Source organism: Camelus ferus, chromosome 11 (assembly GCF_009834535.1).
Source record: "Camelus ferus isolate YT-003-E chromosome 11, BCGSAC_Cfer_1.0, whole genome shotgun sequence".
NCBI lineage: Eukaryota > Metazoa > Chordata > Mammalia > Artiodactyla > Camelidae > Camelus > Camelus ferus.
Window position 1 is genome coordinate 33,996,100 of NC_045706.1, and position 14,317 is coordinate 34,010,416.

Genomic DNA, 14,317 nt, shown 5'->3' on the forward strand with positions numbered 1-14,317 from the left:
AATTGCTTAGTAAGCATCTCCTCAGTAATTCTCTGAATACATGTTTTAAGCTCTGTTTTACAGAATAGAGAAAAGAGGCATAGAGAAGGAAATGACATGATTATTAAGATCAGACTTTCTGTCAAACCTCGTTCCTACGCATTTAGTTTCCTTCCTGATTCCAGCTACCACTGAAACCTTACAAACTGTATATTAGAAACAACACTCTTGTTGCCCCAGACTGAATATATACTGCCATGAATGGTTAATGCTTGTCTTACTTTCTGCTTCCTAGTCATCAGGGTTTAACATCTGCAAGACCACTGTCTATTAAAAACACTCTTACAGCCTGTATTAAAATCCCAACTGTTGTATTAGTTTTCCTTAATCAGCTGGAGAATGCAAGCCATGTGTGATTCATTTGTATCCTTAGTTTTTAACACATTGGATTGTTTTCTGGATAAACAAACCAACAGTGCTCTTCAATGGAAGATGCCTGATTTACTGCCATTAGCTGTTCCATGCATTCAGTTGGTTCGTCAGCATTTAATAATTTTTTAAGGCGTCAAAATTCTCTAAACCCTGTGTCACATGTCCCCTAGCAAAGATACTCACTGGAGTATTGAGTATACTAGAGCTCATTTAGCTTTTTTTTTTTTTTGAAAATTGAGATAAAACTGACATATAACGTATTAGTTTCAAGGGCACAACATAATGATTCAATATTTATATATATTGCAAAATAATCACAGTAAGTCTAGTTAACATCCATCACTACACATAGTTATAAATTTTTTTTCTTATGATGAGAAGTTTTAAGGTCTACTCTTTCAGCAACTTTCAAATATACAATGTAGTATTACTAACTGTAGTCATCATGCTGTACATTATATTCCCAAGGCTTATCTATTTTATGACTGGAAGATTCTACTTTTTGATCACCTTTAGTTTAGCTTTGTTTTCAGCTTCAGTAGGGTTTTACTTTTTAATTTCTTATCACATTAAAAATTTTAACTATAAATGGAAAATAATATGATATACACCATCTTTCTAAGTTCAAATCCTTCTTTCTGAGTTATATTCATTCATTGCTTTTTTAGAAGGGTATGCCAGTGATAAACTCAATCTTTGACAGTGTCTCTAGTTTCCCTTCACTGTGGTACAATAGTTTGGATGGTATAGAATTCTTGGGTCACATCTATTAGATTCTCTCAAGATGAGAGTGGCCTTGATTGACAGCCTAGAGCATGAGGAAAGCACCTCAAAACATTGGGGCCAAAGTGTTTTTTAAGGATAAATTTAAAATTAATTTATAAACTACATTGTGTCCTTGCTCCTTTGAGTCATTTACCTAAAATACCTGTCATTAGAGTTCTCTCATGTTTTCTTTATTTTTCTCCCACTCTTATAACCACTGACTCATAAACTATTTGTAAATTTGGTGATTTGTTTTAGACACAAACAGGCCCCTTATTTAGCAAAATGTCAAAGTAAGCTTTCCAGTGAAGTGCTGTGAAAAGAAGGAGCAGTATGGAAGAAAAGGCACCAGGAAGACATTTGTTTAAGTATTAACTCTGATATTTACAAGACATGTCAACATCAGCAAGTCATTTCCTCTCTCTGGACCTTTCTTCCCATATCTGTAAGATGAGGGGTTGGAGCTAAATGATTCTGTGTTAATGTTCTATATTTCTAGGTGAAGGCCAAAATCTGACAGATGCTAACTTCCATAGCAGGAAAGAACAATTGGTAAATCTACAAATTCTGGTTCTGTGTACACTTTTACATCAATTGATCCTGTGTGTCTTCTCAGAGCCGTATGCTGATGAGAGGTTGTGGACAACATCCTTCTCTCTACATATCCTTGTGCACTTGGGGCGACTGGTGTTGGCCTTCCACTCTGCCCCTCTTTCTTCTTATGTATACTCTCCAACTTCCCTTAAAAACAGGCATCAAACAATCAAGGTCTAGGCTGGTCAAAGCCCAAGAACTGAGGGGGCTTTAGATCCCTTTCACTGTGTACAGCCAGGACAGGACTCAGCCTGGAGACATGAGTGTGTCTTGGGGAAAAAAAAAAGAATATATATAAATGTGAATGGAAAGAACTCTCTCACTGAGTTCTGTAGCACTTTGGAATCAAGGCCACTTTACTATGGGATTCCACTTGAATGACTGTAATATGGAAAGGGAGAGAGAAAGAGAGAACCCCTTTTACATTTTAAGGGCATGGCTGCCTTAAGAAATTAGCAGAAGTCTATAATGATGCCAGGATCAGCATGAAACTTGATGCAAGCTGTGCACGTCTCCCGTTTGGCACCTAAGCTGGGAACTGCTGGCAGTGGTAATGGTAGCTTTCTGACTATCCCAGTAGCTCTGAGATATAACCATGGTCATTCCATGAGGCTAACCCTATCACAGCCTAGACAGTACTGGCTGTCTTGGATTCCAAGGTCTCCAGCCTCAGGCACCAAGGGGTACGTGTGAGCTTATCAAGAGGGCAGCAAAAATTAACTGTGGATAATACTTGAATATATATATATATAAGTAGCCTATAAGACATCCTGAATATTTGAGGGGATAGGATAATTATAAAAACCTGATTTTCTTGCAAGCCAAGCCAAGGATGGCTGGGAACATGTCTGTTTGAGGTAGTAATATAAACATATTCTCATTTGTTCAAATAAGTAGACCACACTCAGGACACAGGGATTAAACTTCTGTGATCTACATTAGTTATTTTTGGATCCATTTGCCAAGCTACTGAGGTCACCTCTATGTCCCACCCGATTTTTGCTATATTTATAGATTCTGGAGTCTAACCATTGTAGATTGTTGAGATGGAAGCTTAATTACATTTCAGCACCACCATAACCACAGTCCTGCTCCCACTGTCAACCTCCATCTTTATTACCTTGCTGTCATGGCTAACCTAAGGAGTTATGCTGAAGGGGTGGCAGGTGGTCTAAAGAATGAGACCTGTTGAAGAGGAGCTCTACAGTGGCTGGTGAGATGTGAAGAGATATCCATGAGGGATACGTTGATTCTCCATATCCAGAGAAGAACAACAGCAAAGACAGCTTTACTACTGTGATGGGACCAACTAGCTGCTCACCATAACTCATTCTCCCCCTCTTCCACAGTGGCAGAATTGAAGTTAAACATATATATTCCTGCCCAGGGACTCTACATTTTCAACCTTTGCCTATGAGTGTGGCCAGGTTATTAAATTCCTTCCAAAGGAATGTGCATGGGCTCTACTTTTGAGCTGTAGCCTGAAGACAATGAGTTTGTCTCCTTCACACTGTTTTCCACTTTCCACTGACTGGAAACCATGACAGCTGGGTCTTGACTCTGAACATCATGGCGATGCCTATCCAGGAGACAGGAAGAGTCTGGTCCCTGAATATCAGTTTGGGGCAGAGCCAGACTTCTCTGTGAGAAAGAGATGAGTCCATCTTTCTTTGACATAGTGGTGGATCTTCTGTTACAGTTGCTGAGCTTAGGCTGAATAATACAGTTATTTTCCATTACTGTTCTTTGGGGAAATTCCTTTCTTACTTTAAACTTCTGAATTCATCCAGCTGGGTCTTTTTGTCTTTTGGTCTCTCTCACAAACCTCTGAGCTCTGGCCTTCCCTCATGCTATGATTTTGCTACTATTTGCCCTTCGGTTCTATTATAAATTTCTGACTCCAGCCTATAGCGTTTACCTTTAAATAGAAATGAACAAGAGGAAATTTTACAGTTAAGACAGAATGCGGTGGCATCTGAAATTTAAAACTGTTGAACAACAACAAAAAATTTATGTGCACGCACACACGTGGAAAGAGAGAGAGAGAAAGGAAATGTGGCAAAATGTTAATGATTGCTGGATCCAGATAAAGTGCATATGGGAATTTATTCTGTATTTTTGAAGCTTTAAAAACTAAAAGTTGGAATTATGGAATTATGAAAGATCTCAAAATGGATTTTCTTAAAGTTACCCATTTCTACATACTTTTTGCGAAGTTTCAAGCTGCCAGAGTAGCACTGAGTATGAAGTAGCTCTGCCGCCCGTACATCTAACTCTAATGTCCTGCAAGCTGAGCTCTTTCCTTCTCACTCCTGGGACAACTGGAATGTACTTTCTGCTTATGCAAATGTTTGCAGGTCTAGGTTCCTGGAGACACATCTCAATTAGTAGGGACATTTAGACTAAAGCAGAGGGAAGAATGGTGCCCAGGAAGCAGGTCAGTTTGCTCTTAGAAACATGATACCAGAAAGTAGGTGGAGGCACCTAGTAAGTGAGTTTGAACCTAAAGGGTCAGCTGTAGCAAAGAGTGAATTCCTGGTATCCATTTTCTAGACGTTTTCTCCTTCCATTTTAGCATGGCCTCAACAAATTTTCTCATTTTATTTTTTATTTCACTGCCCTTTTGCTGAGCACTGACCACATGCCAGGCAACATACTGCCTACATGGAAATGAATGAGAGATGGTTCCTGTCCTCAAGTTTTAATCTTGTTGCCGGTGATTAGTTTCCTGTCTCCTCATAGAAAGAATTCAGAGACAGGATACGGAAGTTAAGAAAGTAAAGTGAGAATTTATTAAGGGATAGTTTGTACACTCTCTAGGGCAGAGCCGGCAGGCTCAGATGAGCAGTTGCCCTGAGTTTCTTTGGTAAGTTGATTACACAGTGTAAAAATGAATGGGTGGAATATTTGTCGGGGAGGGAAGGGTTTGGGATCGTATTCCCTGATTTTCATTCCAACTCCACCTTTCCAAAGGGAGGAGGGATTTTTGTCCTTAGTCTAGATCCAAAGTGTCATGCCAGCAGTGCAGGATGGGTACTTCTAATCTGTAAGGCTAATTTTATTGTAAAGAAGGCATAATGAGCAAAAGAGTATATTTGGATACTTGGATACTGGCGATTCCTGCCTTTTCCCATATTTCTTTGCCTGCCTCCTTGCCTGACAACTCAAAATGTGACTTCTTATCAGCCCAGAGGTTCCTGCTTTTCTTTTGTCTGTCCAGGGACCCCTGTTGTTTATATGATGCAGGGTTTTCTGCATTTGGCCTCATGCCCCTCTCCTTTTTTCCTCCCCAGTTCCTATCATTTGGCCTGTGTACCCCTTTCTCTGCTCATATCTAGCTATCTGCCTGCTCTACAAATCTCAGCTATTCTGAATTTCTCATCACACTGGGGTGAAAGAAGTAAGGTAAAACTTCTTGAGTTGACCCTTTGAGGTCAGGAGGAGACAGATGAAAATTAACTCTAAGGAGCGATTCCAATGACGTCATTTGAGATACTGGTGTGTGAGAGAGATGGAGGCTGCTCACAGCAGGGTTCAGAGAGCTTCCCTATCACAGGGTAGCGAGTGCCCCCTCTGTTTATGTATGGTAATCAGAAAAAGGACACTACACAAAGGTAACAAAACACAACGTGCTGATTTTGGGATAAGGAAGAGACTAAAAACACTGGGAAGAAAGATTTCTCTTTGGAGAAATAAAGGAGTTTCCATATAAGAAAAAGTCTTCAAAACGGAAGAGCAGGTGAGTCATTCCAGGGCCTGCTATGAACAGTGCCACTACCTATACACAGGCCAGCTGCCAAGGAAGTTGGCATCCATAATTCTTGAGGTGTGTCTCTTTTTTATATATATATATTCTAAAGATCTTGGTTACTAATTTATTCCATCATGGAAATTCCTACATTTGACTGAAAAGGAATGTATCTTTTCCACATTTTAAATAATATGCCTTAAGGGGCTCTCAGTAGTACTTTCCAAATTCTGAGTTAACTCTGAATCATTGATGCTTCTGATTAAAAAGAAGGACATCTTTGGGTACAGCTGTTTTCATAGCATAAATTTATGACATTGAGAAAATCTTTAGATTGAATCTATCAGCCTGGACCTTAGTTGAAAACCTATCTGGAATTTCAGATCTTGCTTTATTCTGGAATGATAGTTCATACTATTTTCCTGTCTTGACTTTTACCTTCTGAATTCTTCTGGCCAAAATTTCTTTCCTTACCTGTACCCTTTGCCCTCATTAATCTTACTCTAACATTGTGTAATCTTCAGAACTACAAAAATAGAGTCGCTGTAAAAGGTAAGTTGGGAAATTCTATATTCACATCAGAGGTGGTTGTTATATTGGAGGAAAATATTCCAAATAATTTTTTTTGCATAACTTTTCCAACAGTTTTATTTTACTTTTTAAATTTTTTTATTTTTTAACATTTTTTATTGAGTTATAGTCAGTTTACAATGTTGTGTCAATTTCCAGTATAGAGCACAATTATTCAGTTATACATGAACATACATATATTCATTGTCACATTCTTTTTCACTGTGAGCTACCACCAGATCTTGTATATACTGTCTATATTTCCCTGTGCTATATAGTATAGTCTTGTTTATCTATTCTACATATGCCTGTCAGTATCTACAAATTTCGAACTCCCAGTCTGTCCCTTCCCACCCTCCTCCCCACTGGCAACCACAAGTTTGTATTCTATGTCTATGAGTCTGTTTCTGTTTTTTTTTATGTTCTTTTATCTGTTTTGTTTTTTTTTTAAGATTCCACATATGAGTGATCTCATATGTATTTTTCTTTCTCTTTCTGGCTTACTCCACTTAGAATGACATTCTCCAGGGACATCCATGTTGCTGCAAATTGTGTTATGTTGTCGATTCTTATGGCTGAATAGTATTCCATTGTATAAATATACCACCTCTTCTTTATCCAGTCATCTGTTGATGGACATTTAGGCTGTTTCCATGTCTTGGCTATTGTAAATAGTGCTGCTATGAACATTGGGGTGCAGGTGTCTTTTTGAAGTAGGGTTCCTTCTGGATATATGCCCAGGAGTGGGATTCCTGGGTCATATGGTAAGTCTATTCCTAGTCTTTTGAGGAATCTCCATACTATTTTCCACAGTGGCTGCACGAACCTGCATTCCCACCAGCAGTGTAGGAGGGTTCCCTTTTCTCCACAGCTTCTCCAGCATTTGTCATTTGTGGCCTTTTGAATGATGGCCATTCTGACTGGTGTGAGGTGATACCTCATCGTAGTTTTGATTTGCGTTTCTCTGATAATTAGTGATATTGAGCATTTTTTAATGTACCTATTGATCATTTGTATTTCTTTATTGGAGAATTGCTTGTTTAGGTCTTCTGCCCATTTTTGAATTGGGTTGTTTGTTTTTTATCTTATTAAGTCATATGAGCTGCTTATATATTCTGGAGATCAAGCCTTTGACAGTTTCATCTTTTGCAAAAATTTTCTCCCATTCTATAGGTTGTTGTTTTGTTTTGTTTATGGTTTCCTTTGCTGTGCAGAAGCTTGTAAGTTTCATTAGGTCCCAACTTTGTTTATTCTTGCTGTTATTTCTATTGCTTGGATAGACTGCCCTAGGAGAACATTTTTGAGATATATGTCAGATAATGTTTTGCCTATGTTTTCTTCTAGGAGGTTTATTGTATCTTGTCTTATGTTTAAGTCTTTGATCCATTTTGAGTTTATTTTTGTGTATGGTATAAGGGATTGTTCAAGCTTCATTGATTTACATGCTGCTGTCCAGTTTTCCCAACACCATTTGCTGAAGAGACTGTCTTTATTCCATTGTATATTCTTGCCTCCTTTGTTGAAGATTAGTTGACCAAAAGTTTGTGGGTTCATTGCTGGACTGTCTATTCTTTTCCATTGGTCCATATGTCTGCTTTTGTACCAATACCATGCTGTCTTGATTACTGTAGCTCTATAGTATTGTCTGAAGTCTGGGAGAATTCTTCCTTCAGCCTCTTTCTTTTTCTTCAGTAATGCTTTTGCAATTCTAGGTCTTTTGTGGTTCCATATAAATTTTATTATGATTTGTTCTAGTTCTGTGAAATATGTCCTGGGTAATTTGATGGGAATTGCATTAAATCTGTAGATTGCCTTGGGCAGTATGACCATTTTAACAATATTGATTCTTCTAATACAGGAGCATGGGATAATGATGTATCTTATGTATTATCAATGTATGGGCTCACCCCATTTTCTTCTCTATTATGTCACAATTTTGCCATTCTTGCAGTTTTTTTGGAGAGGTATTTTAACACTATGTTATATGAAAATTATAGGTTGTCCTGCAATTGTTAAATTCACTAGGCTTATTCTTCCTAAAGGATAACTTTCCTCTTCCCCAAATCTTCTTTCTCATTATGACAACAAATGCATCCTAGAGACTTACATGGAGGAAATGATTTGGTAAAGAAAGAAAGAAAATTAAAGTTTTGACCAAATGCCTGGACATTTATAGAAAAGTAGTTTGCAGCTTCAGTTTTTCCTTCCGTTTGCTCAGATTGTGGTAACTGGCTACAAAACAACGACCCTGCTGGAAAGTAGAGTTTATCTTGCAATTCAATGGCAATGAATTGCCTTCAGTCTCATAACAAATAGCTAAGCCAGCTCCTATTTCATTTAATCTCTCTCTCCTATAATCGTCATCTGCTTTGGTTCTACCGCAAAATCACATTTTAAAAATGAGTCAATAAAAAGTCATCTCTAGGTAGAGAGGTTTTTAAATCAATGTAAATTTCGTCTTCTACTCTCTGCTCACACCCCACTGCTGACTCCCTCTTTAGAAACATTCTCAAGAGTGAATGAAGGGGCCACATTTGACTTTGTTGTGTTTCACATAATGGAGCAAGAGGATGGAATTACTTGAACCATTGATGACCTGGGGAGGGTGTTTTTAATAAACTGTGGAATTTTATGAACAATGAAGAACATGAAATAAGCATTTCCAGCTAAAAATTTAACTTTTTCCAGAGATAGTGCTGGCTACAAATTAAGTGCTCACTGTGCGTCAGACACAAATGCTAAATATTTTGCTCACCTTATCTATAAAGCAAGTATAAAGTAAGCATAATATCCCATTTTACAGAAGAAGACAGGGATTTGGAGAGAGGTGATGTGAATTTCCGATCATCAAACACCTTGTGATTGTGGGGCTGAGATTTAAACCCATATTGTGGTCTTGATGCCAACACTATTGTTCCAATTGATCAGTTTATTTACTCATCATTTGGTGACCTTTATAGTTGTGAGAGGACAAAAATCATTCACTTATAAGGTTTCCAAGATGTTGCCATAGCCTCCTCAAACTTAGAGATGAGTTTGCCTCTTCAGTCCCTTCCCCTCACATCTGGGAAGCTTGGAGAGTGAGCAGTGCATGTGACAGGCTTAGACATGAGAGAAACAGTTCAAAGGGTTTAGAGAAAGAGAAACAGAAGAGCCTGTGGTATGAGGAGAACTGGATGTGAGAATCACCCTCATGGTATTTGAAAAAGTCATTTTTATCCCATAGAATCCCTAAGGGACCTGGGGAGTACATACTGGCCAGCCACAGCTGCTCCCTGGGAGAGAAACCTCTGGAGTTAACACATCCTGGGGTTATGCATCGTGAAAGGTTTCCCCAAAGAGATATGACCCCCACAAATATTAGTGAAACCAAAAATCACATTATACTTGGATTTCTGGCAAAACGATAAATTTGCATCTAGATCAGAGATCAAAAGTCCCCACATTAGCACAGGCAATAAGGGACCAGGAGGAAGTAAGATCGAGAATTTATAGACATCATTAGGAGGGTGCTGCATGAACACAGACTGAGACACTGGGGATTGGAGTCAAGTTAAAAAAAAAAAAAACCACCGAAGGCTAAGAAGTTTGTACATGAGCCCTGGGTTATATTTTGTAATCAAGCCTTTGATATTTAAACGGAAGTGCACTTCCTTGCCATGTCTCTGGTGACGACATTTCATCACCCAGAATCCAGCCAGGTGCATGCCTTCACTGTGACAACCAAACTGCCAGAAGTGAGTGTCTCTGCACAGGCCGTGGTGGTCTGCAGAACGCTGTAGAGCTTCCGGGTGTCAAGGTGGTCAGTTAGGACGATGAGCCAAACTGAAAATGACAATCAAGCCTTTAATCACTTCCTGCAGCAGTGCAAGCAAGAGGCCCAAATGAGCAGCACTGGTTTCCCAGAGTCCCATCTTTTTCCGTGGAGCAGCAGCGGGCCAGGATCAGATGACATGACGGTGGTACACATGGGGAAAATCTCACTGTGAGGGACCCCAAACTAAGGGGGGCTTCTCTTCATAGGCCTGGGGGTCTGGGGTAGGAAAAGGGGGAAGGGCTAGGAGTGAAGAAGTACTGGGTCAGAGTGGAGAAACGTGCCTTAGCCAAGACCCTGGATAAGGAAGGCACAGAGGCTGTGCCTCCAGTGAGGCCCCCAGTAGAGAGGCGCCTGGGCTAGGAGGGATGCAGGTGTGAGTGTAATAGGTAAACAGCAGGATCCACTGTCGGGCACAGGGAACTACATTCAATGTCTTGTAATAATCTATAATTGAAAAGAATCCGAAAATGAATACATATTTGTGTGTGTGTACAGTGTATATACTGAATCACTTTGCTCTATACTTGAAACTAAGACAACACTGTAAATCAACTATACTTCATTTAAAAAAGAAAAAGCATAGTTAGCCTCAGAGTCAAGGGTGTGGCCTGAGTGGTTGACTGTAACTCCCTTCAGAAAACTGCAATACACTGACAGCACCGTGCCTGGGGTGGAGAGGGCTACCCCAGGAGGCCCGTTATGCAAAGCTTCGTAATCAACTGTGGTTTGGGGCCTGAAGGACCACACAGGGGATTTTCGCCTACAGCTGGACTCCCCAGGTACTGCGCTGGCATTGGACAGAAGTTGAAACTGCTCTTCAACAGGCAGTACAGCCCTTGGGGGAAGCATCATTCAAGAGTCGACACTCCTGGTGGAGTATGTGGTGTATGCTGCTTTATATGAGAGTGATAAGCATGTCTAAGAAACTCGTGCAAGAAAAAGCCAGAAGTTGGTGTTCATTCCAGCCTTCAGGTACACATCTTTTATTAAAGACCTGATGTCTTTCTTGAATGAAGGCAGGAGCACTTGTGTTGGTCCATGGTCCTTTTGGCATCACTGGCATTTGGGTGAACACTGGTAAGGAGAGTGCTAGCAATCATTCATTGGAAACCCTGGTCATGTCTACATGCCACCAGAAGTCATAGACAGGTGGGGTATTGTAGTTCCTGGTCCTAAGGAGAATGACTTGGGGTTGTGATTAGGACAGATCCCAGACTTGCTTGGGATGTGTCTTCCTATGGGTACTTCTTAGAGCAAATCCAGAGAAAATAATTTCTGTGTAAACTTATTTTAAAGGTGATCCCAGAAAGCATGCCAACAGAATGGAGAAGGGAGACAGGGCAGGGAGAGGAGCCAATGAAGTGTATGTTCATTGGCAGGTAGTGGCTAAGGGTCACTGGGGTACAATCCCACTGGGCACCCTCTGAGAAACTGTGCAGAACATGTTTCAGAAATGTTGGAAGAGGGGCAGAGAATCTTTTCTTCCTCAATAGGCAAGGATCCTTCCTGAGACCTTACTATCTAGCATTTCTTGCCTGTTCTATGCACAGGCTGAATATAAGGTGGACAGAGCATCTTAGGTAGAGAGTTGCAGGAAGCCATTGCCCTGAATGGAAACTGTCTGCAGGCATCCTTCATGGTAAGCAATGTACACATAGCATCTGCCATAGGGTACCTGGCCTTGGAGATCGAGAAGCAAAGGTTGTCAATTACTCTATGGTTTTCAAGTCCAGCCTTAAGAATTATAAGTCATCATGAAAGTGTCAATGGCTGTGCCTTTTGGGGATAAAATCTGGTAGCGCTAAAAATGTTGTTGGTGATTGGTGATGTATAGAGTTACTGGGATTTGTATGCTGAACACACATGCACAGGAAGGGGAGACTTCTACACAATTGTTAGGACTTCCGCAAAGAAACATACCGCAAAATGCTATGAGGTGCAATTTGGGAAATCAGACCCAACTGGGACTTGAAAGGATCAAATGGCTACTTCTCCTTTCCAGTTCCCATTGATTTGGCTATAAATAAAAATACTTCAAGAGGAAGAAGAGAGGGAAACTGACGCAATGATAGAGAACAAGACCAAAGGGAAAGTTAGGTTCAGAGATGTCTATTTCAGTCCAGCGAGCTGAAGTTCATGGAAGTGTGACTGAGCAACCCAAGTTCAAGCTTCCCCAAACAGGGCCCTAGGGAGTGGAGGTGAAGTCCCCACTTCTGTTCACAGGCACTCCACAGTGAGTTGGAGCTCGTGCCTTTAAATCTGCATCCAAATCCAAAGGGACAGTGTGTTCTCTAGCACAGTACAGCCTAGTATGTTTGGTGTGGAAACAGGAGACAATCAAAAAAAAAAAAAAAAAAAGCAAAGCACTCTATGAAATAGAAACATAGAAACACTCACCAAACTGTTTTGGTTTTCAAAAGGACCAGCATCTTGTGGCAAGTTGTACATGTGAAAGAAACTATCCTGTTGCTCAAAATAAAGATGACCGTGAAATGCTGCAGGGGGCTAGAGTCATTGCAGCTTTAAGAGAGCAGCTAAGGTAGAGCTACCACAAAATGATGCTTTTTCCCAGGTAGGAAGGTCAGTGGCCTAGGGCAGGGTCTTTGCTATAAGGGTATAATTGTGGTAGAAGGAATTTAACTTTCCTTAGGTCACTTGGGAACTTACTCTACTGAAATTGATGAAATACCAATTTCCCATTCCGCGTCCTCCAAGGGACCCCTACTAACATCATGGGGCTGCCGGCCCCCTGCACGGCTGTGTTAGAACGGTGGTGATCCACTTCCAAAATCTGAAGAGATACTGTTCCCACATCCAGGGCATGAGGCTGAGTAAGAAAACAGCCCCTCCAAATGTTCTGCAGCTGTAGAAGCCCCAGAATATATCTGAGTTTTAAATTAATAATTGTTTTCAGAGAGGAATAGACCGGGAGCTTATCTCCTTAGAATCCCCCCAGTTTATAGTTGACAGTTTTTCCCAAGCCTGTCTCATATTTGAGGAATCGCCGGAGCTGCCTGATCTAAAATATCTAAATTATCCAGGAAGCGAGTGTAGTAGACACTCAAGCTGAATGACAGTTTTCTGTCAACCTGCTTCTCTCTGCTTGGATAATTCACAAAATTCATCTCCTGTAGGTTTCATGTAAGAAGGAGAATCAGGAGCATCAGCATCAAAAACCAACTGGATGTTTTTGGGATCCTTTTCTGTGTGTCCTTTCCAGACAGAAAAGTGAGAGATGAGCCTACAATTTAAGTGGACTGACAAAAGGATGTGTTTGGCTGCTTTTATAAATATACTCAAATGTCCATCAGTAGATGACTCGTTAAAAAAGATGTGGTGTATATATACAATGGAATACTACTCAGCCATAACACAGAATAAAATAATGCCACTTGCAGCAATATGGATGGATCTGGAGATCATCATTCTAAGTGAAGTAAGTCAGAAAGAGAAAGAAAAATGCCATATGATAGCACTTATACTGTGGAATCTAAAAAAAAAAAAAAGACACAGATGAACTTACGAACAAAACAGAAAGAGACTCACAGACAGAGAGAACAAACTATGGTAACCAGGGAGTAAAGAGGGTGGGAAGGGGCAAATTGGGAATTCAAAAACAGTACATCTTGGGGAGTGGTGGAAATGTTAGCTATCTTGATTGTGGTGGTGGTGTCATTTGTGTACACATCTATCAAACTTCATCGAATTTTACATTTGAAATACATGTAGTTTACTGTACAGGAGCCATACCACAGTAAAGGTGTTAAAAATAAGTAGTAAAAAATATATCTGTGTGACCTGTATTTAGTTGGAAAATCATTTGTTCCTTTCTTGATAATTAAGGTGAAAGGCCACATTTTCTTGATTAAACAAAAGAATATTCTTGGTACAGAGGAAGTCAGTACTCAGAAATCATTTGGTTCTGCTGCTTCTAGCCGCAAACAGCAATTTCCAGACTTTGCTGTACATTAGAATCATCTGGGAAAAAACCCACACCCAGGTCAAACCTTGGAACAGTTATGTCTGGGAGGGGCAAAGAGAAACCTGGATGTTTTTGAAAGACTCCCAAATAATTCCAACGTGCAGCAAAATTTGAGAACTACTGTCCTCTAGATTTTTAATGCATGAATGAAGGATATTTGGGAGATAATTAATCATAATAAATAAATTTCTTTGTTTGGGTATCTCATGCTTGGATTTCTAAAGGAATGAGATTATGTAATCCTTTAAGGAACCCAGTCTTATATCTATTTACATTTGAGTTAATTTATATGTGTAAAGAAATTCCAAAGAGAGAATGATTCTGGGGGCAGGGGTGGGTAGAGCTCAGTGGTAGAGTGTGTGCTTAGCCTGTGTGAGGTCCTGGGTTCAATCCCTAGTACCTCTGGTAAAAATAAAAAAGAGTGAGTGAT